This window comes from Vombatus ursinus, unplaced genomic scaffold, assembly GCF_900497805.2.
Source record: "Vombatus ursinus unplaced genomic scaffold, bare-nosed wombat genome assembly UNPS02010461.1, whole genome shotgun sequence".
Lineage (NCBI taxonomy): Eukaryota > Metazoa > Chordata > Mammalia > Diprotodontia > Vombatidae > Vombatus > Vombatus ursinus.
Genome location: NW_020950239.1, coordinates 4,006,286 through 4,033,390, shown reverse-complemented (window position 1 = coordinate 4,033,390; position 27,105 = coordinate 4,006,286). Strand labels below are relative to the sequence as shown.

General features: G+C 41.6%; 1 long non-coding RNA gene across 2 annotated transcripts in view; it reads right to left on the bottom strand.

The window, feature by feature from the left end:
- Window positions 1–26,568, bottom strand: part of LOC114037595 — a 139,717-nt gene extending 113,149 nt beyond the window's left edge. Inside the window, exon 1 of one of the 2 annotated variants that reach the window (XR_003568466.1) lies at window positions 26,532–26,568. This is a non-coding gene — a long non-coding RNA (uncharacterized LOC114037595). Of the gene's footprint in view, window positions 1–13,045; window positions 13,219–26,531 lie in introns of those variants that run through there. The other variant, XR_003568467.1, reaches the window with a different exon arrangement.
- Between the last annotated feature and the right edge of the window lie 537 nt (window positions 26,569–27,105).

The following is a 27,105-nucleotide window of genomic DNA, read 5'->3' as shown; positions in this document are numbered from 1 at the left end:
GGACTTGCCACATTTTGTTGTGATCCACACAAAGGCTTTAGTGTAGTCAATGGAGCAGAAGTAGATACTTTTCTGGAACTCTCTTGCTTTCTCCATAATCCAGCAAATGTTGGCAATCTGGTCTCTGTTTCCTCTGCCTTTTCAAAAACCAGCCTGCTCTTCTGGTAATTCTCAGCTCACATATTGCTGAAGCCTAGCTTGCAGCATTTTACCCATAGTCTGGCTAGAGTGTGATGTGGGTGCCAATGTTCAGTCATTTGAACGGTCCTTGGCATTGCCCTTCTTTAGGACTGAGAGGTAAACTGAGCTTTCTTAATCCAGTTACCACTGTTGAGTTTTCCAAATTTGCCGGCATATTGAGTGTAGCACTTTAAGAGCATCATCTTTTAGGGTTTTAAATAGCTTAGCTGGAATTCCATCACTTCCTCTAGCCTTATTGTTTGGGAAGCTCCCTAAGGTCCACTTGACTTCATTCTCCAGGACGCCTGGTTCTAGATCAGTAACCCCACCATCATGGTTATGGTGATGTTACGATCTTTCTCATCTAATTCTTCTGTGCACTTCTACTACCTCTTCTTAATCTCTTCTGCTTCTGTTAAGTCCCTACCACTTTTGTCTTTTATCATGGCCATTTTTGCAAGAATTCCCTTCATATCTCTAATTTTCTTGAAAAGATCTCATCTTCCCCATTCTATTGTTTTCTTCTATTTCTTTGCATCGCTCATTTATGAAAACCTTATCTCTTCCTTACTATTCTCTGAAATTCTGCATTTATTTAGGTACATCTTTCCCTTTCTCCTTTCCTTTTGCTTTCCTTCTTTCCTCAGCTATTTGTAAAGTCTCACCAGACCACCATTTTGCTTTCTGGCGCTTCTTCTTTGGTGTGTTTTTTGTTGCTGTCTCCTATACAACACTGTGAACCCCTGTCTGTAGTTCATCAGGCACACTGTCTACCAGATCCAGTCCCTTAATTCTATTGCTCACTTTCACTTCATGTTTATGAATATGATTTTACTTAGGGATGTTATTTAGGTCATACCTATACAATCTGATGGTTTTCCTTACCTTCTTCAATTTATGCCTGAATTCAGCCTTAAGAAGCTCATCATCTGACCACAGACTGCTCAAGGTCTTGTTTTTACTGACTCCACCTTTGGCTGCAAAGCATATAATCAATCTGATTTCTAAATTGACTATCTGGTGATACCCATGTGTAGAGTCACCTTTTGGATTGTTGAAAAAGAGTGTTTGCTATCACCAGCAAGTTATCTTGACAAAACTCTTATTAGTCTCTACCCTGCTTCATCTTGTACTCCAAGGCCAAACTTGCCTATTTTTCCAATTAACTTTTGATTTCCTACTTTAGCATTCCAATTCCCTAAGATGAAGGTGATGTCTTTTCTTGGTGTTATTTCTAGAAAATGTTGGTCTTCATAGAATTGATCAACTCTGGCCTCTTTGGCATCAGTGGTTGGAACACAGGCTTGTATTACTGTGATGTTGAATGATTTGCCTTGCAAGTTATTATGGTGTAGTGTAGTTTTCGGCATTCTCACTGTTTCTCAAGTAAGAAATGGAGTATAAGCAGATTTGAAATTTATATTTTGCTAAAAATATTCCCCAAAATATTAATCAGAAGAAACAAATTCATGTTTTCAAAACAAGCATTAATCCTACTGGGTGGGTGGGGCAGAAATAAACCTTTAACATAAGACTTTGAAGTATTTCTGATGAAAAGATCAGAGCTGGGTAGAATTTTTGAAAACTCAACACAAAGGAAACATAAAAAGGCAAATATATTTGAGCAATTGAAGGTCACTAAGCCAATGAGCATTTATTCAGTGCTAAGCATTGGGAATATAAGCAGAAGTAAAAAGAAGACAGACCCTACCTTCAAGGAGCTTACATTCTAACGAAGGAAGACAACATAATAAAAGTAAGTCAAAAACCAAAGGGTGGTGGAAATAGAAGTTTCCCCCATGGGGACGCGGTAGAGAAAGAAGTTTGCAGAGTCAAGAATGAGGTAGAATAGAGTAACCATGGTTGGTCTGGGCATTTCCTTAAAATGCAGGATCTGGGAAGAACTGACCAGAGTAAAGGGCTAAAAAGGCAGAGGACTCTTCAAGGATGAGAAGGCTGCTGAAACATGGAGGCAGAGGCATTTCCACGGGTAAGAAGGCTACTGGTGAATGGTGAAGAAGGCAGTCTTGAAAGTCGGGAATGGAGCCCAGATTAGAATGAAAGAGTGACGATGGCTAGCCTGAGAACAGTTAAAGTAAAGAATCTGGAACTAACCAATCAGAGGAAGGGGCCACAGGGATGGAGGCATCTTCCAGGGTGAGATGGCTGCTGGTACATGAGGTAAAAGAAGTTCATAAGGTAAAGGGTAGAGAATAGAATGAAGGTATGGAACAGGCTAAATGGTGATCTCATGCTTACATTCTTATGGGGGAGAAGAGAATACTACTATATTCTAGAGTAGAGGTGCCCGAAGTGGGCGATACTACCCCCTGGGGGATGCTGGAACGATCCAGGGAGGTGGTAGTAACCTCAAGTGAAATTAGGGGGCATTGAATAAAAATAATGGGGTGGTGGGAGCCTTTTGCAGAAGAGAATTTTGAAAAACCCTTCAAACGTGTTTCATCTGTTATGTAATAGAGTTAAAGTTGTAGTGATTACATTATTTTCCAAATAAACACACAAAATGCAAGTTATAACCCATCAGTGGTCAAGTCCGCTGACAGGGTCTTAACGAGCAAATGTTGGCAGGCCAGCATTTTGAGAACATTGTCAGGAAGTCCAGCATGCATCAGCAGGAATATGTGTGTGTAATGACTTGTTTATAATACAATCCTATATGGTTACATGACACAATACTGCATCATCAAAATTTCAATACAGGAAAAAAACACAAATTTACAATAAATTAAAGACGTGTCATTTTTAAAAAATATTTTTTATTTTTTGAAATGATGCAAATTTTTAAAAAAAAACTGTTAAGGGTTAAAGAAAGTCAATTTCCAAGAGGATGCTGAGTAATTTTTTTTTTTAAAGGGGGCAGTAAGCCAAATAAGTTTGGGAACCTCTGTTCTAGAGTTACAGAGGGAGTGTTTTTTTTAAAGGCAAATACAGGGCTTGGGGGTGGTTTTGTCCTTTTTTGGTGGTTTTGAGCTAGGAAAGAAAAGGAAGTGAAAACAAATGCACTCAAGAGAATGTTCTTTCCTCTAGGTCTACAAAATATTCTATTAGGAATTTGGTATAACATGATAACTAAATTAATTAGGCAGTATTTCACAAGGTAAGTGACATTTATATAGCACATCAAGGTTTGCAAAGCATTTTTGATTTTTACATATAAGAATTTGTATTCTATATATAAAGGAGGATTTGGCTTAAAAAGGGAATGACATAATCAGGTATAGAAATCTAACATGTTCTATAGGCAGTAGGAGGGAAAAGGGGAAAGAAAAGGGAGGGGGCTAATAGAAGGGAGGTGGGACTGAGAGAGGCGGTGGTCAAAAGCAAAACATTAGTGAGGAAGAAAAAGGAGAAAGGAGAAAGAAAAGCATAAATGGGAGGGGAGGAGAGAAAGGATGAAGAGGAAGACACAGATAGTTATCATAATTGTGAATGTGATATATGAATGTAATGGAATACTATTGTACTATAAGAAATGATGAACAGGCAGACTTCAGATAAACCTGGAAAGACTTGTATGGTTTGATACTGAGGTGAGCAGAACCAGGAGAGCATTGTGCACAGTTAACAGTCACATTGGGTGGTGACTGGATTTGATTGACTTAATCCCTCTCAGCAACACAAGGATCTAGGACATCTCCAAAAGCCTCATAATGGAAAGAACTATGGAATTTGAATGCAGATCAAAGCATTCTACTTGCTATTTTTTTTCTTCTGTTGTGTTTGTTTCCTCTTCCTGGTGGTTCCTCCTATTAGTTCTAATTCTTACTTACAACATCACTAATGTGAAAATATGTTTAATAAGAATGTATATGTATAGCCTATATTAGATTGCACGCCATCTTGGGGAGGGAGGTAGGAAGGGGAGAGAAAAATTTAAAACTCAAAATCTTATGGAAGTGATTGTTGATAAATCAAAATAAATTAATAACTTGCATTTTGTGTTCATTTGGAAAATAACGTAATCGCTACAACTTTAATTCTGTTGCACAACAGATGAAACATGTACAAAGGGTTTTTCAAAATTTTCCTATCTTCTCTTCGGCATAAGGCTTCCATTGCCCCCTTACATTTATTCAACACCCCACAATTGCGGGTGAGACTACTACCACCCCCTGGATGGTTCCAGCACCCCCCAGGAGGCAGTATCCCCCACTTTGGGAATCTATGGATTAGCCTCTTGGGAAGTGTTTATCCATATTGAGCTGGTGATGCTAGATGGTTCCCCTTCGTGCATGGGATCCATAAACTTTTTTAAATATATAATTGCTTTGATATAATTGATTTTCTTTGTAGTTCTATGTATTTTTTTAAGCATTTAAAGACATTATTCTGAGAAAGGACCATAGGCTTCATCAGACTACCAAGGGGGTCAAGGACACAGAAATGGCGAAGAACTTTTGAGGCCCACACAGTCTGTACCCCAATTTTCCCTTCCCACTAGAAACGTGTTTGTCCCCATTTAATAACAGTTCTCTTTGGCACTTTGTGCTTCTCCTTTGTTCCAGTACTCCCCCGGCCCTTAGGTCTGCACCTTCTTAGAATCTTTGTCCTTACAACCGAGCATCAAACCAACAAGTAAATTAATGCCTATTCTTTCTTTCATGTCTTGGCAGAATAAATAAGGGCTGAACAGATTAATAACCTCAGTTTTCACCTCCTATCAATTTGACAGGTTGTACTTTTAGCTTCTAAGACACAGGGGAATCTTTCTGTAGGGAGATATTATGTCAATACACAGGGCATTATCATTAATGAGTTATATAAATGCCCCCAAAGGGATGAATGGAAGCTATTATGTTTTCTTGTCAACAAAATGAAAAACTGGCCCAGGGCCTTAGTTAGAGAGTCATAGAAGGAACCATTAAGAAAAAATCCTCAAGGGAGGAGGAGGCTTATTCCTTTCCTTAACCACTAGGCTAACAGAGCAGTACTGATAGGCTCCAATGTACCCTGGTTGTATTTATTTTTCCCAGGTCTTAGGTCTTGAGGGTTTGTTTAGACTGCATGGTGTCACTAATTTAAAGTGGATGTACACCTTCACCATCATTATTATTTGTGTCATCACAACTTTGAACCTGGGAGCTTCCCACCCATCTGGATTCAATTTGGCTTGTGAAATTGCTCTGAAATCTTTGATAATTACTTTCTCCAAATCCAGTATATGCATGAGGCAACTTACTTCTCACCTGGCTGGCCTTTGTTCTCCACCATGCCCCTGGGCCAGGGTCCATCTCCTCTTGCCCCCTCTGCCCCCTCACCCTTTTCAGCTCCTTTCTGTTTGTTGTCTTCTCTCATCAGACTGTAAGCTCCTTGAGGGCAGGGACTGTCTTTCCTTGTTTATATTTGTATTTCCAACATTTCAAAGAGTGCCTGATCCATCACAGGTGCTTCACAAACGTTTATTGGCATTTGGCACTCATCTTCCTTGTCTTCCACAAACTCTAAGAGGTTCTGTTCACTTCCTCCCAAGATTTTATTCATTTCTATTTTGGCAATTAGATCCATTTTTGGTCAGAATCAGATTGCGTTAGTCATGATCTCAGGCCATTGCAATGGCATCTCCCAACAGTCAACTAGACAGTCAATAATTTATTAAGCACCTACTATGTGCTAAGTACTGGGGATAAAAAGGGGGGCAAGAGACAGGCCCTGTCCTCAATGAGCTCACAGATCACAGGAAAAATTACTCCAGGCATTGGAGTCTTTTTTATAGTCTCTAAATATTAGAATCTCTGGCTCGATTCTAGTGAGCCAGTCATTTGACAATTTAACCACTGGGCAGTCTAGTCTTATCAGGTTTGACTAGCAGCTAGTCATGAACGCTGATTTTTCCTTACCACCACTGTGAAATTCTGATTGCTTCAAGCCTGTTTCTTCTCTCTACTGTTACATCTGCTCAGAGCACCAAGGCTGCCTTCCCAAAGGCCTAACTCTAGGCCTTTTAATATTACACATACTTCTAGGAACAGATGCAAAGCGGAGTGAGCCGAACCAGGAAAACAGTTTACACACTAACAGCAATAACAGAAAGAAATTCAACTGGGAAAGACTTAGTAATAACTCTGATCGATACAATGATCCACCACAATTCCAGAGGACTCGTGATGAAAAATGCTGTGCGCTTTCAGATGGAGCTGATGGACTCAGATTGTAGACTGAAACATTTCTTTTTTCTTTTTCTTGGTGTGTGTGTGTGTGTGTGTGTGTGTGTGTAACATGGCTAATGTAGAAATATATTTTGCATGATTTCATACGTACAATGGGTATTGTACATCTTGCCTTCTCAGTGCATAGAGGAGAGGGTGAAGGGAGGAAAAAAATTTGGAACTAAAAACAAAAATAAAATTGAATTTTAAAAATTAAATGAAAGATCTTGAAAAAAATCCCAAAATATTACATGGATATCACATCACTCAGACTATCCATAGGGTATCACTCACTCTCTCCACATGACTTACTTCTTTCACTCCCCTTTGCAATCATGCATCTCCAGATCTCATGCCTGTCTGTTTTTTTACAATTTCCATACATTCTTCTCATGCTCCAGGTAAAGGGGACAGAGGTCACAGATGGCAAAAATCAGGCAGAACTGCTCTTTGACCTGTCCTTCCAGCTGGCTGTTGTTGGGTGATTTGATTTATTGAAGAAAGAAGGATATTGGGCAAGGAAAATGATCTTTGACTGCTAAAATATCACTAATGGTGAGCTGGTGCCTGTGATATGGCCATATCCCAACCATGACGCTTGGCCTTGGACAATGCACATTCTGCTTCTGATAGGTGAGCTTTTGCTTTATCTTTCTTGAAACGAGGTCACCAGCTATCAGAGTCTAAGACTCAGCTACCTGGAGCTAGAGATCAAGTCATCCTGATCTAAGTGAGCTACATTTTTCAGGGCTGTGGTCAAAGAAATGGTTTAAATTTCATGTATAAACCGACCAATCAACCAGCATTTATAATGTACCTGCTATGTTCTAGGCATTGTGCAAAGCACAGGGGATACAAAAACAAAACCATCCCTGTTCTTATGGAGCTTAAATTATAACAAGAGACAGTTTGTTAAAATTAATAATAAAATTAAAAGCTAATAACAGCTATTACAAGGCCTCTACAGTGAAGAAGCTCAAGCAGCGGGGGACCAGGAAAGACCTCACGCCAAAGGTGTCCCTTGGACTGAATCCTGAATGAAATAAGGGCTCCAGGAGGCAGAGGGAAGGGAACAGTGCATTCCAAACATGGAAGACAGCCAGTGCAGAGACACACAGCTGGAGATGGAGGTGAAGAACAGGAGAAAGGGCCAGGTTGCTATCAATGTAATCAGCACTATCTGGCTGGAGTGTGTCCTGGTCACAGCAAGAAACAGAGCCAACTCTGGGTTCAGAACTGTACCAGGAGGAGCCAAGGCCTAAAACTCAAGCTGAATCACCAAGACTGAGCCAAAACCCAGGAACTCCCGCAGAAGGCGTGTCCTATCTTAATCACTGCATCCAGGAGCAAGCTGGGGCCTGACAACAATATCCAAGATCATCGGAGAAATCAGAGTATGATCCAAGCACAAAGCTTCAATCTAGAAAATAAGGACGGAAATGTGAATAAATGGAAAAAAAATACTATAGATTGATAGAAGCCAAAAAGACAAACCCAAAAGAGAGTAATTCCATAGCAATTCCAAATCAAGGCTCAGAGGAAAAATGACCTGACTCCAAGGACATGAGAGTATGAAGCAAAAGATACAAAATATGATGTTAAGTGAAATGAGACACAGCACTGACAAAACAGAAAAGAGAACTTGTACCTTAGAACACAAAGTGGTAAACCTTACCCGAGAATTGATCTCCCTGAAAACTAACACAGACCAACCAGAAAGCAATGGCTCCATGAGACAAGAAATATTATTTCCTGTTTTGTTAAACGTAGCAACTAATACTTTTACAAATATTAAGCCATTTCATGTAGATAGACAATTTTATTGGCACACAGTTGTACGAAAAGGCTCCTAATAATTGCTTTAATTTCATCTTCATTGGTACATTTACCCTTTTCGTTTTTGATACTGATAATGTAGTTTTCTTTCTTTTTCTTAATTAAATTAACTAATGGCTTAACTATTTTATCAGTTTAAAATAACAGCTCCTAGTTTTATGTATTAATTTAATGTTGTTTTGTTGTTTTTTTTTGCTTTCAATTTTGTCAATCTTGCCTTTGATTTTCAAGATTTCTACGTTGATGTTTAATTGGTTTTTTTTAAACTGCATGCTCAAATACTGAAAAGAGTTTAAAGATATTCTCCCCTAAGTACTATTTTGACCAGATCCCACAAATTTTGGTATGTTGTCTTACTGCCATTACCTTTAATGAAATTATTGATTTTGTGTTTATAATTTGCTCTTTAACTCACATTCTTTCAAATTGTTAGTTTCCAATTAATGTTTTGTCTTTGCTTCAATGTCCTGCTTCAAAATTACATTAAATGTAATTTTTGTTCCATTTTTCCTCTCCCTTTCCCCCTTTCCTAGTGCATTCTTCTTTCCTATCCATTCCATTCTTCGTTTGAAATCTTCAAACACAAGAAAATAATACCCAGGCTCCTCTGTCTAATTAGACTCTTTCTATGACCCCTGGTGATGACAATTTTCTGAGGAGTTACATGTATCATCTCCTTATATAAAAATATAAACAATTTAACCCTGTGTAGTCTCTTATGATTTCTCATACTTGTTTTCCTTTCTATGCTTTTCTTGGCTCCTATATTTGTATCTTTAATGGGGATAATGTAGAAGCTTTTCCAATAAGATCAGGGGTGAAGCAAGAATGTCCATTACCACATCTGTATTACTAGAAATACTAACAATAGCAATAAGATGATAAAAAATAAACTGAACAAATAACCATAGGCAAAGAGAAAACAAGAAACATCACTTTTTGCAAATACTAGTTTACTTAAGAGAGCCAACTAAAAATCTAATCAAAATAATAACTTTAGCAAAGACTTGGGATATAACATAAATCCCCACAAATCATCAACAGTTTGGTATATTGCCAGCAAAACCCAGAAGAAGGAGATAGAAACAAAAATTTCACTTAAAATAACTGCAGACAGTATAAAATATTTGGGAGTCCCCCTGCCAGGATACACATAGGAATCATATGAACACATTACAAAACACACTTCACATAAATAAATTCAGATTTAAATAGAGAAATATTAATTGTTCATGGTAACACTGAGCCAATATAACAAAAATGACAATACTACCTACATTAATGTATTTATTCAGTGCCACATCAATTAAAACCATCAAAGAGTCATTTTAAAGAGAGGAAAAAAATAATAACAAAATTTAGCAGGAGAAACAAAAGGTCAAAAATATCAGTGTAAACAATGGAAAAAAATAGGAAAGGAAAGAGACCTAGCAGTATCGGATCTTAAAATACATTACAAAGCAATAATCACCAAATAATTTGATGCTGGGTAACAAATAGAGAGGTTGATCAGTGGAACAGATAAGGAAAGAATAAATATAAAGAATCAAATTAGCACAGTAACCTAGTGTTTGATAAACCCAAAGATCCCATCTATAAGGAAGAGAAATCACTATTTAACCAAACTGTTGGAAAAACCAGAAAATAGTCTGGCAGAAACTAAGTACAGACCAACATCTCATGCTATATTACCAAGATAAGCTTAAAATGGGTCACGATTTAGACATAAAGGGTGACATTAAAAGCAAATTAATGGTGCATAGAAGAAATTACCTGTCAGATCTGTTGATGGGGGAAAGTTCATGACCAAACAAGAGATAGAAAGGTTCACAGGAGGTAAAATGGATAATTTGGATTGCATAAAATTAAAAAGTTTTTGCGGAAGTAAAACCAATGCAGCTAAAATGAGAAGAAAAGCAGGAAACTGGGGAAGAGGGGGAATCTTTGAAGATTTCTTTGATAAAAGTCTAATTCCTAAGTTATGTATGGAACTGCATCAAATTTACAAGAACACAAGCTATTCCCCAACTGATCAAGGCATAAGAATTGGCAGTGTTCAGAGGAAGAAATCCAAGCTATCGACAGCCATATGAAAACATGCTCTAAATCATTAATAATTAGAGAAAAGCAAATTAAAATAACTCTGAGTTACCACCCTATGCCCATCAGATTGGCTAACATGACAGAAAAGGAAAACGATAAATGCTGAAGTTGTTGTGGGAAAATGGGTATACTAACACACTGTTGGTGGGACTGTGAACTAATTTAACCATTTTGGAAAGCAATTTGGAACTATACTGAAAAGAGTACAGCAATACTGCTACTAGGTCTATAGCCTAAAGAGATCAAATAAAGAGGAAAGGGACTTACATATACAAAAATATTTATAGCAGTTCTGTTTGTGGTGGATAAAAATTGGAAACTAAGGGGATGTCCATCAACTGGGAACCGTTGGAACAAATAATGGAATATGAATGTGATGGCATAATATTGTGCTGAAAGAAATGGGGAAAGGGACGGTTTCAGAGAAACCTGGTGAGACTTGCATGAACTGATGCAAAGTGAATTGAGTAGAACCAGGAAAACAATTTATTAAATAACAACATTGTAAAGGTAATGAACTCTGAAAGACCTAATAACTCTGACTGACACAATGACCAACCACAACTCCAAAGAATGAATGATGAAACACGGCATCTAACTCCAGATAGACACTGGATTCAACAAATTGTAATGTTTTCTTTTCCTTCTTTTTCTTTCTTTCTTTCTTTTTTGGACATGGTTAATGTGGGAACTTGTTCTGAATGACTATATATATTTGTAATTGTTTTTGTTTTTCTTGCCTTCTCAATGGGTGGGGCAGAAGGAAGGAGATAATTTAGAACTAAAAATAACTGAATCAAAATAAAATTTAATACATAAGAATAAGTGTACAGTTCCTTAATATGGTTAAGTAGTATAGATCTGAAATCAAGAGCCACTATTATATGTAGGGGAGAAAGGTTCAGTCATTCCAGTAACATCAAAAGTAAAACAAGAATATTTATTATTATCACTATTACTTGATATAGTTCCAGAAATTCTAGCTATAACAGTAAGAAACTTAAAAAGAAATTGAGGGAATGAGCATAAACAAAACATATACATGTGTATATTTTATATATATATATATACATATTTTATATATATAAACAAGGGCAACAAAACTAGCACTTTTTGAAGATGATGAAAAAAACTGAAATAATTTATAAACAGCAGAATCACAGGATATGAAATAAACTCACATAAATCATTAGCCTTTCTATCACCAATAAAATCCAACCAGAAGAGAGAGCAATTTTACTTAAAATAACTACAGAATACACAAAATATTTAGGAAACAGGCAAACGGGAAAAAATCATTATAAAAAGCTTTTCTGATAAAGGTCCCATGTCCAAGATCTATAGGGAGACAATTCAAATAACAAGAGTCATTCATTCCTTCATTTATAAATGGTCAAAGAATATGAACAAGCAGTTCTCAAAGGAAGAAATCCAAGCACTCGGCAACCAAAAAAAAATGATCCAAAAAAAAGAGAGAGACACAAATCAAACCAACTCTGAAGTCATACCTCACATCCATCAGATTGGCAAAGATAACATAAAAGAGACACAATGGTTCTTGGACAGCTTTGGGTAGATGGGTACACCAATGGTAGAGTTGTAAATTGGCGCGCCTATTCTAGAAAGCAATTTTGAATTTTGTCCCCAAAACCACTTAACTGTGTGTATTTTTTGACCCAACAATACTGCTACTAGGCATATATCCCAAGGCAATCAAAGAAAAGTAGAGAAGACTCATATGTATAAAAATATTTAAAACAGCTCTTTTTGTGGTGACAAAGAACTGGAAGTGAAGGGGGTATTCATCAATTAAGAAATGACTGAACAAATTATGATATATGAATATAATGAAATATTACTATGTCATAAGAAATAATCAAAGAAATGGTTTTAGGGGAAACTGAGAAGACTTGAATGAACTCATGTAAAGTGAGTAGAAACAGAAGAACAATTTATACAATTAATGATTTAGACTATGAAGAAAAATAACTTTGAAGGACTTGAGAAATCTGATCAGTGCAATGACTCATAACTCCCAAGGACCAATGATGGTACCCATCTCCTGACGTAGTTTGCAGTTCCATGTATAATCCTCTTTTTTTGCTCTACTTTGTAAACGGAAATGCTCATTTTATTTGATATTTGTTAAGTTCAGAAAAAATTCTGAATAAAAAAGGGGGGTGTGTGTGTGTGTGTCCGTGTGTGTGTGTGTGTGTGTGTGTGCACACTTTGTGGCTGATATAGGTTACATGTGCTCATATGGGTCTGTCTAGATGTAGCTCACAAGGGAGGAGTGAATAGATGCATCTAAAGTCTCCTCCACTCACCCTTTTTCAAGGGAAACTGATTCTTGCCAGGATGGGAAGGAAGCAGGAGACTGGGGCCAGAGGCCGGTCACTCACTCTGCTCTCCTCAAGAGAGGTAGGGTACCTGGCTAGAATTACACCTATCTGCCCCCCTAAATATTGTTATGCTAGGGGAAATAATTTCTAGGTTCAGGCTGTATTCATGTTCCATATCCCTTAACAGGGAAGAAGTGCTCAAGATCTATTTCCAAGGCTTGACTCCCTTCCCACCAAATGCCAGTTCTACAAAGACCACACCTAGAAACAGCAAAAAACAAAAACTTACCCAGGCTGGCAGCAAACAAAATCAGAAAAGATGTACAAATGAGAATATACCAAAAAATACATAGAGTGAATGAGCTCTCTCACTGGGAGTAAGACAGCTCAATCAAAAGAGAGAATCCAAGATCTCACCTCAAGGGGAAAGTCCCCAAAGACTCTTAAGTCTGGGGATACGGCCATGATCAAGGTACCAACTCCTCCAACATGCTGGCTTCTTCCCCGAGCCGCTCCTTTTATGGGACTCCCTTCCCCTAGAAGTTGGAACCATGTGTCTTTTCTCTCAAAGCCGGAAACTAGAAGATCAAGCTTTCTCATTTCTCAAACTCTCTACCACACAGTCCCTCACACAGGTATGAAGGACTGAGCAATTAATCTCCACCAATAAGAAGAATCTTACGCAACTGAGTTTTGAGCCAAGAGTTACAATAAAATAAAATGGAGGAGCCAGACTAGGGGGTCTGAGGCCCCTTCTAGCCCCTGATCTATGATCAATAAAATGAGAATAATAATGTCTGTAATAACTACCACACATCACTGTTCTGAGAATCAAATGTAAATTTTACAACAACATGCAAAATGCTTTGCAAACTTTTAAGGTCATTTATAATAAATGCTCAGATTTATACAGCACTTTAAGGTTTGATTCTCACAGCAATAGATGTAGTAGTAGATGCTAATACTATCCCCATTTCACAGATGAAGACAGGGAGGCTAGTGACTTGTAAGTGTCAGAGGCAGGATTCACACCTAGGACTTTCTGACTCCTGATTCACTGAACTACCCACTATACCATAAAGCATATCAATATTGGCCCCGCACCAGCTAAACCACTAAGAATTAACTCTTTAATCATCAAATAACATGACAAATGGAAAACGTTTTGGTTTTTTGGCCCCTTGAGCCTTGATAAAGCCAACTGAATGCTCACCTTTACACCCCATGATAATGTGAGGGGCCAAAGTCTCTGACAGCCATTGAGATGACGGGTCAATAGTGTGCAGAGCCAAGCTCCTGGCGCCTTGACCTGGGGAGCTACAGCTCAGTGTGCCCTTCCCCTGCCAGGCTGGCTGTGCCCTAGCATTTTGCCACCTTCCAACTCGCCCTGGTCTGCCCTCCTGGAGATAAGAATCACAGAGTGTCTGAATGATACGGGTGGAAGGGACCTTAGGAATCCTCTAAGGCCAACCCCCTTATTTTACAAGATAAGGAAACTGAGGCCCAGAGCATGAAAGGGACTTGCCCAAAGTCATGGGTAAAACCAGTGGCAAAGTCAGGACCCTTCTCTGACCGCCTAATCCAGCTACTCTTTCCACCAGTATTATAGAAGAAGAGGGTTAGACAGAAGACTAAGCACGGGCTAGCTCTGGTCCTCTTATCTAAGAACAACATTCTACTGAAAATCACCCAAGAGCAGAATGTCTCCAGGACCAATGGGGTTAACCTTAGCAGAAGAAGAGGTACTGAAAAGGTCCCAGGAAGGCTCCCTTCCCATACATAAACTATTTCCTTCTCTAACCTCCCCAGCTACCTGAAATTCTTACTGTGATGGTCCATTTCTGGAAAATTCAATTACCTAGCAGGGAGGGAATATATTATGCTTTCAGCCAGTCACACTATAGTGTGAATGCATTTTAAAATCTTTTGTTAGCAGAGATATCAGAATTCAGGGAATTGAAGTTGTTATTTGGGGGGAGTGAAGGGAAAGACCCATAGTAGCAAAGAGCTGCACACTAATGGGGTACTCATCAATGGGGAAATGGCTGAACAAATTATTGTACGTGGACATGATAGAATACCATTGTAACTTAAGAAATTATAAATGGAAAGGTTCTGAAGAAATCTGAGAAGACTTATATGAACTGATGCAGAGTAAAGTGAGCAGAATCAGGAGAACAATTTACACAATAATAACAACATTGTAAAGGAAAAAATTTAAAGCCTTAAGAACTCTAATTAATGCAATGGGTAGTCACGATTCTAGAGGTTCAATGATGATGCATACTACCCATCTCCCAACTCAAGGTTGACAGATACAAGATGCTGAATATTATACATATATTTTTTCAGACACGGCCAATGTGGGAATTAGTTTTGCTTGATGATGTATATTTGTTTAAAAAGATTTTGCTTTTCTTTCTTTTTCCAATGGGAAGATGAGGAAAGAGGGAACAAAAATAAATGCTTATTAAATAAAAATACAACCAAATTTAAATTTTTAAAAAGTATGAGTTTGGTTCCCATGAATGTTCATAGCTTGGAGGCCCGCACACATCATTAAAAGTCTTTCTGTTTCTACTTTAAACCTATGGAGGTCACCAAGAGGGAATGAGCAAAAGTCCCAGGACAGAACCTTGGTGAACACAACACCATATGTATGAGAAGACAGCAAAGAGGACTGAGGAGGACTGGTAGGCAGGTAGGAGGAGAACCACAATATATGACTATCATGAAAACTCATAGAGAAGAAACTGCAACAAGAGTAGATGATCAACAGTGTCGAATGAAGCAGAGAGGTTCGGAAAAAGTAGAACTGAGAAAAGGCAACTGGAAGCAGCTGCTGAGAGGTGGCTGGTGACTTCAGGGAGGGCACTTTAGTTTCGAGGTGAGGTTGAAAGCCAGATTGCTTGCAAAGGGCTGAGAAATAATTGAAAAGAAAATGGAAGTCACAAATGTCGACAGTTACATGGGGTCATTTCCCCCTAGGAGTTTGGCTGGAAAAGGGAGGAGAGATGTAATACCATAGCTATGAGTTGACAGAATATAGTAAAACTTGGCTTTTAAAAAAAAACTTAAAGTATAGGTACAGTAAAGGAATAGATCACGGGGTGTGAGAAGACTGAGGAACTGGGGGGATTCAAGATTTAGAATGAGCGTCAACATGAATGCCGAAGTCACCCAGTACGAGGGGAGGAGTTGTGGAAGACAGGAAGGCTGTGAATCTGGGGCTCTGGGAGTCAGTAGTAGACCAGAGCCAATGGGATCTGTGCCAGAAAAACATTTAACTGAGAGAACTTCAAAGCAGGAGAGATCACTGACTGAGTCCCTGCAGCAAAGGCAGAGTCTGAAAGTGGCAGGAGAGAGCAATAAAGAATCTTACTGTCCCTCAAGGACCAGCAGGTTGGAGGGAATGGAGAAGACATCCAGGGATATCACCCTGGAGTCACCTGGGAGAATCCAGGTCTCAGAGTATGCAACAAGATGGAAGGAATATAAGAAGAAAAGGTCCAGAATGAATGGAAGTTTATTTATTATAGAGTGGGAATTCCAGAGGGCACAGCGGAAGGGAGGGGTGGAAGAAGACAAGAATGAGAGAATAGAAGTGGAAGCCAGGGAGTTTACTCCTAGTAAGCTGGTGATTAGGTAATACAGGGATGATCAGAGTAACTCATGGTGGGTTAGCCACAGGGGTACAATGAATAGAAGATGAATCAGAACGCTCACTAGTAGAATGCTTAGAAATCTCCAAAAAAAATTCCAGACTCTTCCAATCACTAGTCCCATAACACATCTAATAACAGCAATCAGCTTTCATATTTGTATCTTAATTGACTCACTTTGCATTTTTACACTACAATCACTTCCCAATAAACATCCCCACCCATTGAACCATCATCTATAACAAAGAAAAACTATTAAGCAAAACCAGTTCACACAGAGACTGTGTCTGATGTGGGATGTAGTATCCCATATACATTGTTTACCACCACTCTTCCAACAAGAGGATGAAAAGTATGTTTCTTCTTTCCTTGAAACAAAGATATATCATTGTATTTAATCTTGGTCTTACAATCCTCCAGCAGCAAAGAAACACCTGACCTCCACATCTAGTTGGCAAGAATTAATGAAAATAAGGAGTTCCCAGAGCTACTTCCTCTACTCCTCTCTCTCTCCACCCCTAGTAGGTATTCTATAGGTGAGCTCATTCTTCCCAGCAGTATCCCACTTTGCGGAGTCCCAGAGTCTTTCCCACCTAATACACCACCTACATACTTTGTGCCACTTCCCTGGGCACAGAAATTACTAGCTGATGCCCTACCTGGGAACCTTTCTGCCATTTAATTCCCTAATCCATGAACATGTCCTGAGCTCCAAGCAGTCTACAATCAATCCAATCAGCTATCAGTCCCAAAATTGGTTAAAGCAGGGGCAGAGACAGGAAGGAGTGGGGTGGAGTAAGATGCTCCCGATTGTACCATTAAATAAAAAAGCTGTTCTGCTTGTTGGTTTGTTCATTCATCCACCCGGAGGTTGGAAACCGGACTATTAATTCAACTCAATCTTTGTTGAGCATCCCTGGAAGTCATGGAACCATGAAAAGAACACCAGAGTTGGCAGTATACCCGCTGCCACTTACTGCCTGTTGTCAGGTAAGTTACGTAACGCCTCTGGGTCTCAGTGTCCTCCTCTGTAATAGGAGGAGGTTAGAATAAATGATCTGGAAGGGACCTGAATCTGTGATCAGTCTCTTAAAGTTATCTCCTCGTTGTTTTATTCCACGACCAAAGACTCAGAATGAATCCTCCCAACATTTCTGAAAGTCATCCGATCTTCCATTTCTTTACAATATACACTGCAACCTTCCCACTACACCCAATTCCCAACTAGTGTCACATGGTCCTACTTGAACCTACGCCATAGTTTCAGTAAAGTTTGTTATTGTTGTTGTTTGATTGGTTTTCAGGCATGTCATGTTTTCTTGGCAAACATAATGAAGCAGTTTTCCATTTCTTCTCCAGCTCATTTTACACATGAGGAAACTGAGGCAGGCAAAGGTTAAGTGACTTGCCCAGGGTCACACAGCTAGCAAGTATCTGAGCGGATCTGAACTCATGAAGATGAGTCTTCCTGACTCCAGACCCAGCACTCTATCCACTGTGTGATCTAACTGTCCATTCAGTAAAGTTACCAGAATGCTAATTTTTGTACCTGTGTGAGGATGGTCTGTTTTTTTTTTTTCCAATAAATCAAGTCAAGAAGAATTTATTAAGTGCCTATTATGTGTCAGAAACCATGCTAGGGACTATGGATATAAAGAAAGTGAAATAACAACTCCTGCCTTCACGAAGCTCACAGTCTATATAATAGAGGAGATAACCCAGCAAACAAGCTGGTGCAAAGAAGCTATAGCCTGGACAGCATCACCAAGGGAAGGCACTAGCATCGAGGGGGATCGGGAAGGGACTCCTTAGAAGGTGGTGGTTTAGCTCGTCCTTGTAGGAAGCCAGAAGCCAGAGATGAGGAGGGAGTGAATAAATGTCTAGAGTTGGGAGATGGAGGCCTTGTGCAAAGAACAGCAAAGAAGTCAATGGTACTACAAGATAAAAGGCAGTTACAAATGAGAAAGGGGCAGGAGGGAGGCAGACAGATAAAGACAGAAAGAAATTTTGAGACTTGTCCTTTTGTGAAGCTGTTAGAAATGGTTTTATTTCACAAAGAATGAGGGGGAAATCTCATTTAAAATAGTTTGGTCATTCATCTACCTAGAGGTTGGAAACTGGACTATTAATCCAACTCAGTCTTTGCTGAGCATCCCTAGAAGTCATGGAACCATGAAAAGAACACCAGAGTTGGCAGTATACCCGCTGCCACTTACTGCCTGTTGTCAGGTAAGTTACGTAACGCCTCTGGGTCTCAGTGTCCTCCTCTGTAATAGGAGATGTGACAAGAAAGTGGGAAAACATCAAGATTCACAGTTAGGTGAATGTAGGCCTTCCCTACATTATCCAAACGCAGTTCGAAAATATCAGGTTCTCCTGAATCATAGAAAACTCCACAGAGCTCTCCCACATGCTCCTGGGACCCGCTGCCTCAGAGGAAAATCTGTGAAAATCAGAAAACACCAAATCTGACTCTGGAAGTAACCGAGCCCATGGTACAATGTCAGGGATGAAGGTCCTCACTTTCAAATCCTATTTTAAGGATTCATTAAATTGTTTATGGCCAGAGGGCAGAATTTTTTCCCCCAAAATAATTCATGGAACAGTTCAGATACAAACACAGAATGTTAACTCAATCCCATAATTTCTGACTAATGGTACTAGAAGAACCAAGTTTAAATCTTGGCTCTGTGACATACTATTTATGTCATCCTCAGCAAGACACTTTACTACTCTGAACCTCAGCTCCCTAATCTATAAAATAAGGAAGCTAAATTAGATGATTCTGTCCCTGCTAACTCTATATAAACATGTGTGTGTGTTTATGTACGTATACGTACAGAGAGAGAGAGAAAGAGAAAAACAGAGACAGAGAAAGAGTTCAGGATCAATGACCCTCATGTACAGCCCTCAGGGGTATCAGCTGCACGGACTAGTCAACAAGCACATGAAATCCCCACCACACTTTATTTGATTTATTACCTTATCCATTATTATCCCAGATTCAGAGGCAATTAAGGGGCATATTCTGATTTTCCTCTTCAATTACAAATTTTGCAACTCTAATCAATTAGCTATAAGCCCCCCATCTCACCCCATGGTTTTATTATACATCATTTCTTAAACAAACTGAGGAAATCTGTTCTCCTATAAATATTTGCTCATCTGTCTAAATCCCAGGTCCCTAACCTTTTTTGTTAAGGTCACAAACCCCTTTGGTTATCAGAGGAGCCTATGGACTCCTCAAAATAATGTTGCTATTTTTTAATTCACTAATAAAGGAAATGTTAAATTTCAATTGGAGGTTAGTGAAAATAAAAATGTAATTTTTTTTCCCCAAGCAAGTTCAAAGACCTTCTGAAATCTTAACCCCAGGTTACAAAACTCTACTCTAAATATCTCAAGTCCCAGAATTGTCTAAGTTTAACTAGACATCAAGATGGACTTCTGGTTAAGATAACCATATTCAAGGTCCTAGAGAAGCCCAGCTCTCCAAACACTTCAGCAAAGACCTAACAGGGCAGCAGATGACATGGTGATCAAGAAGATGAAGGAGAAACAGGTATGCATCTCTATTCAGTCCAGAAATGCACAAGACGGCCAGATGCTTGCGGAAGCTCAAAGCAGGCAGCTCCAGAAGACAGAAGCCAGGACAAGCTCTGGTCAACGGGGCCTGAAGCCAGTGAAGTCGTGGCCCTGGCTTATCAGAGCTGTGGGGAACAGAGTCAGCCCCCAGTAGATTACTGCACAGAGAAACCCAGGCAGGCAGGGCAAAAATGCACTGTGGCTCCCCAAGAGAGAGCAGTGGAGGGGGGGTGGGGTCAAAGCTAAAGACAGAGAGGCAGGCCAGCTTTGTGGTAACAGTGGGTTACCTGAAGCCAGCCCTCCTGAAGGAAGCAGAGCGAGAAACAGAGACAGCCCAGGATTGCATACCAGGGTTGCGGTGGGGACTGGGGGGTGGGGGCATCTCCAGAAAGCACAAGACCAGCTTGATCTTCAACATCGAGTTGGGGCCTGTCGGGCCATGGCAAGAGGGTGGAACCAACTCCTGGATCGGGATGATGCAAAAAGGAGAGCAGAGGCCAGCACTGGCATGGGGCCACCAGGAGGCAGAGACAAAAGCCAGGGACTGTGATAGAGGTCAGGAAATGGGTCCATCCAGAATTGGAATGGGAGCAGCATTCAGAATAAGGAGTGAACTTGACCAAAGATGGCCTGCCAGCGCTATCAGGGAGAACAGGACCCTGGCACAAAGCCCAATCCAGGATCCGAGGCTGGAGATATGAATAAAGCAAAGAAGATGCCAACTACGATGGGGAAGCATTATGGATTAAGACAGCCCAAGAGATAAACCCAGAAGAGAGTAACCCCATCGTTAGGAATAAGGAGGCCCTCAGAGAATCTGTCACAAGGACTCCAAAAATGGATGGAAGAAATTAAACAACAAATAAAAATTAATTAGAACTACTGAGGAAAAAATGGAATAGTAACTAAATAGCTTAGAACAAAGAAAAAGAATGGGTCAAACTGAACTTCTTGATTCCACGGAACAAGAAGAAATATGAGAACAAAGTCAAAAGAGTGAAACATTACAAGCAGGCAAAAGGCATATACTATCAAAAACAACTGATTTGGAAAAGAGGTTGAAGAGGAGTAATTGAATAATCATCAGATATCCTGGAAATCACGAAACATAAACCAGAAGAGCATGTTTCCATGAGTCATAAAAGAAAACTGCCCAGATCTACTGGAATCAAAACGCAAAGTGAAAATGGAAAAGATCAACTGGTCACCTCCTGAGAGAAGCTGCAAACTGAAAACACACAGTAATATCAAAGCCAAAATCCAGAGCTTCTGAGTCATAGCAGAAATACCACAAACAGCCACAGAAAAGAGTCCAGGTATAAAGAAAGGTCAATAATAAATAAATTAGCAAAGACTCAGAGGCAAGCTCCTCCATCCAGTCTGGAACTGCACAAAAAATATGGCTAGGAAAGGATGGAAGTTGACAGCGGGATTGAACCAGAGAAGCTAAAGTTGGCTCAGGAAAACTCAGAAGCAATGGAGGCCAAAGGAGGGATGTCTTGTGAACTCCAGCCACCCAGGTGGAAGCCAGCAGAGGTAGGGAGGTGGGGCAGACAGCTACAAATTAACCTGAGGCAGCCAGAGCTCAGAACAACGAATTCACAAGCCAGAGTAACTCCAGTGATCAGAAGCCTGAAGCCAGATCCCGGCCGGATCTGCCGGTGACTACACTAGCAGTCCCCAAGGGTGACTGCACAAGGAGACGGTGTGCCTCAATGTGACCTCTTGCAAGCACCGTGAACCTCAGCAGAAGACGGAGATGTCCAAGGCTGGGTGCCAGAGCTAGAAGGGCCATGCAGGAGGTCTGAGAACAATTCGATCTTCAACTTGCCATGGGGGGCCTGTCAGGACTACATCAGGGCACAGAACCAACTGTGAGAATCATTCAAAGACAGAAAGAAAGATACCAGCTGAGGCCTGAAGCTGGTACGGATGACCAGGAAACAGATAGGAATCATGGACAGAGGGAGATACCTAAAAACAGCCCATCCAGATCTCCAGCAGACGCATCCAGAATACAGAAGGAAGCAAAGTAAAGCATTTATTAAACATCTACTGTGTGCCAGGCACTGTGCTAAACGCTTACAAATATTTATCACATTTGATCCTCACAGTAATCCAGGGAGGTAGGTGCTATTATTACCCCCATCTTAGAGCAGAGGAAACTGAGGCAGACAAGTGAGTTGCCCAGGGTCACAGTTAGTAATTGTTGGAACTCAGGTCTTCCAGATTTCAGTCCCAGCATTCCATCCCTCAAACCGCCTAGTTGCCTTTACCTAACCCATCCAAAAGTGCTAGAAGAGACTGGCTGGAACACAAAAACCTAATGAAAAACTTAAGCAAAATATGAGCAAACAGAAAGTGACTCTAAACATGAGAAAAGAAAAATGGGAAAAGGGAGAATGGAGACAAAATTCCAGAAGACAGTAACCCCATTAACAACTGCAAGCAGAGCCTCAGACAGAAAAAAAAAAGAAAAAGAGGTTTGATCGTAAGGACTATAAGAAAGGTGAGAAAAAGTGAAACAAGTTAAAATAAAGTTAACAAACAAAACAAAAACAAGTTAAAAATTAATTAGAAATTAATTGAGAGTTTGGGAAGAAAACATGAAAGAGAATTAATAGCTTAGAGTAAAAAGTGGAAAATTACAGAGAGCAATGGATTTCCTGAAACATAGAATGGAGACAACAGAACTCTATGATTCTATGAGAGAGAAAGAAACATAAGAACAAAATAAAAAAGATTAAAAATAAAAGAGGAAATATAAGGTGCCAAAAACAACTGTCTTGGAAGATGGGTCAAGGAGAAATAATTCTAAAAAATCAGACTCCCTGAAAAACATGACTGAAACAAAACAAACAAAAGATATTATTATTTCAAGAAATCATAAAAGAAAACTGTCCACAGCTATTTGAACCAGAGGGGAAAACCTCCAAATCTTGCAAAAGGCAAAAGACATGCTTTCAACAACCGCAACAGAAAAAAAAAACTTAGTCTGCAAAACTGTATATAATCCTAGAAGGGGGAGGGGAAATGGATTTTTCATAAAAGATTTTCAGACAATCCTAATGAAAAGACCAGAGCAAAGCAGAAACTTTGAAATGAAAACTCTGAAGGCAAGGGAAATCTAGAAAGGTAAATTTGAGTACTTAGAAGGAACTAAATGCTGATAAAATTCCCCAAAAGAAAAGAGAAACATCCCTTTAGAATTCTAATGTCTTTGAGAATAAGAGGAGTAAATAAAACAGATGGTTTAGGTATGGGTTTGCTATGTTTTTCTGGTTTTAAGAAAATACAAAGGTGGGGGGAAAAGAAATACATAGGGAAGAAATGAAGAAAAAGTGAGGGAAGGAACTTAAAACCATATAAATGATATATGTAAGGAGAAGCAGCATAACCCAGATTCCAAGACTTAAGGCATTTGGTCTGCTCCTGCCTGAGTCCTAATTGGGTAGAGAGTGATGAGGAAATCAATGCCAATCACCTTCAGGAAGGGTGGAGTCGGCATGAAAATTCAGGAGAAGAGGAAATATTGTTCTTTTTGTTTGTTTGTTTTACCAAAAGATGAAACATTTACATACATGGAAAATAGAATAGAAAAAAGGAGGATTATATATAAAGCCATGGCTATTACACATAGCTGCTTTTTTAAAAAAAAAAGCATCTAACTTCAACATGTTACTTTCAAAGCTGTGCTGTTTCTTTGCGTTTCCCTCTGAATTTCTGTTACCTTTTTTCTTATTTTTTCTTTCTATTTTTACACAAATGTATTCTCTGTCCCTCCCACTCTCCTGTCCCCCAACTGAACAATAAAAAAGAAAAAGAAAACCCTCATAACAAATGTGCATAGTTCAACATAACAAATTCCCACATTGGCCATGTCCAAAAATGTTTCAGTTTGTATTTTAAGCCTGTTACCTTTATAGCAGGAGATGGGTAACATGCTCCATCTTCAGTCCTCTGGCGCTGTCATTTGTCATTACATTGATCAGAGTTCTAATGTCTTTCAAAGTTGATTTTCTTTGTAATATTTCTGTCATTGTATAAACTGTCCTACTTTTACTCACTTCACTCTGCATTAGATCACAGAGGTCTTCACAATTTCCTCTCATATTGTTCGTTTCATTGCTTTTTATGGTACAATAATATTACATGACTATACTATTATACTATATGCTATAATTTATTTAGCCATTCCCCAATAAGTGGGCACTTCCTTAGCTTCCATTTTTTGACCATGAAAAAAGCTGCTATAAAGGTCTGTGTGCACATGGAGATGCTGTATACACAGAGAATTATTCTCCTACATTACTTCTTTAAGAAAGAAACAAGTGGTTCCAGACTTGAAGACGGACCTTTGGAGAGAAAGAAAAGACTTAGGATGGCAAACATGTAGAAGAAAGCTGTCTCCTCGACAGGTCCCTGATTTCCTGCTTGCCTCTCTAGAGATCTGGGGAATATCCCCTTGGGTGAAATCAAGGTCTCTCTCTTGGGTGACCCGCGATATCTCCTTCCCAAAGCTGTGTATTTTCTCAGCAGAGAACAAGATGGATAGATAGTGAAAAGGGAACAACGAACATGAACCTGGACAGACTTTGACAGTTAGTGGAGGACAGAAGGGCCTGGTGGGCTACGGTCCATGGGGTCACAAAAAGCTGAACACAACTGAACAAATGAACAACAAAACGTTCTCATCTATCTAGTTTGTCTGACTTCTCCAATCTCCGTCCACTCCTCACTTGGACAAATGGGTTTATCCACGATTCGGTATTTGAGATGGTCTTCTGGGTAACTAATATTTGGTCAAGAGTCAAGTCTATGGGTGTAAGCTGAGCTTAACCTCTCCTCCTTGCAGGGATAATGATTAGAGAAGCTAGCAGTCTGTTGCTTTTGAACCTGAAAAAAATCATGCCTTTTAGGGGCATGACTCCTCAGGGCCGCAGCCCTCAGACCACTAAGATCTGGGGAGGGCAGACAGATACAATTTGGTAGCCCACCTCTCTAAAAGAACAGAAAAGGCCTCCTCAAGGCCCCTTCTCCTATTCTCTCCCAAGCAGGAATCAAAGTGTTCCTTAGAGAAGGGTGGGCAAGATTCCTAATCATAATGCCTTTCCACAAGCCAAATGTAGATAACCCACGTGGACATACTCGATTTACACGAACAACATACACCTTGCACAAACATGAAGAACGGTGAGGTGGGAGCAGATATATCATAACCTCCATCTTCTCTGAACCAGATAAAGGAATACATTAAAGTCAACCGAAAACACCCCAGGACAAAAGATGGCCAGGGCTATAGGGAAGTAACAACCACAAGCAAAACAAACTTCAAGCGTGGAAGGTTGCTCACAATGGGCGAAATGAAAAGATAAAAAGTCCCAGAATCAGAGAACTGGTTCCGGACTTGAAGGCAGGAGGGGCCGAGATGATCACTGCGAGACCAGGGCGTCCTGCCTCCCTAGCACAGATGTCACAGGGCTCCCCACCCCTGGCACCGCTCATATCAAACCGTAAGACAGATAGATTGGTGTACGTGGTGGCCCCTGCCACCTGCCATGGAAAACGATGGAGAGGTATATTGTGTTAGCCAAATCAGGGGCGGAGGTGAGGGCAGAGGACGGACCAGGCTAGGAAAAAGAGCCTGGCCTCGTCTTCTTACTCCACGTCCTACTTTCGGAGGGGCTCTGGCCAAGCCACCTCAACTCCCCAGCGCAGGCGGTCTTCTGGGGAGGAACTCTGGGACAGAGACAAGAGACAAGGGACGAGAAAGGGGGGAGACAGGAGACTTGGGCCAGGACTATTTGCCCCTAGGGCGGACGCCCAGTAGGTGTGGCACTCCAGGCACCTCCGGCCGGAGTCGGGGTACAGGCGCCACCCCACGTCTTCCGAGGACCCTCTCTTGCTGGCACAGAGGGTGCGGAAGCAGCGGCGATGAGCCGGGCACGTGGAGCCGCCGGCCCGAACACCCAACGCCGGCCGGGCCACTCTCTGCGCCTTTTTGCTTTTGGTCGGGGCCGCTGGGGCGCGTTAACCGCAGCCTGGGTGGAAACCCGCACCCCAACCCCCGCCCCGAAGCCGCGCCGGGACCCTCTCGAAGCCCGATCGTCCACACTCGCGGAAGCCACGAGGCTTTCCGCGGGCCTCAGTGGGGCGATCTGGGGCTTTCTCCCCGCCTGTGCGCATCGCAGTCCGGGTGCGCGGGTGCAGAAGCACCGTCTCCAGACGGGAAGGGGAGGCCCGCCGTCTTGTGGGGCGCGCAGGCTGGGCCAGGCCCGCCCTCAAGTGGCTTACGCCCCGGCGCGGCTGAGGCGGCGGCCGGCAGGGACGGCACGCCCGGGCGAGAAACCGCCGGCGCAAAAGCCTGGCGAGTGGCGGGCGGAGAGCCGGGTGACCCCGAGGAAGCAGGGCCCTCCCTGCCGCTTTGGGACACCTGGCGTTGGGGGCAGTGGGAAGGGAGGCCCTATGACTCATGCGCGCACGTGGGACCGGCAGACGGAGCCATTAAAGTCACTCGGCCCGCCCGGGCCTCGGTTTCCCCGCCTGTAAAATGGGGGCAAGGACAGGCTGAAATCGACGGTCCCGACGTCCTCGTTTCCGTAGCGCTCCCCCCATCCCCCCCTTCCCGGAGCGGCCCAGAGCCCCGAGGTTCTGACCTGCGCAAGCGCCAAACCAGCCGGGTACTGGGGTAGGGCGGGCGGGAGAGACTGCGCGTGCGCGAGACACTGCGCGTGCGCAGAGGGCGGAGGTTTCCTCGGGCGGGAGGGGCGGGGTGCAGCCGGAGAGAGAGAGGAGGGACGCGTGGCGCTACGCACCTCGAGTTCGTGCCCCGCCCCCTCCTCGCGACAGGCGGTTGAGGCCCCGCCTCCCCGCCCCCTCCCACCTCCCCGCCCCAAGGAGAAAGGAAGGAGAGGAGGGAAGTGTGGGACCATGTGGGTTGGGCGGCGTGGCGTGCGCGAGCGCCGCGGAGGAGGGGAGGGCTCTAGAGGGGCGGGCCGGGCCAACGTCCCCGCCCCGCCCCCTCCCGTGCGATCGGGACCAGGCCACGGCCCCTCCCCTCGCGCGTCACCATTGGCCGGGAGACGCCGGATGGGCGGGGCCAGAGGCGGGCCCGCGGACGGGCAGTGATGGCGGCAGGCGATGGGGACTTGAAGCTCGGCACCCTGGGCGGCGGCGGCGGCAGCGGTAGTAGCAGCAGCAGCGGCGGCGGCGGCGGCGGCGGCGAGGCCG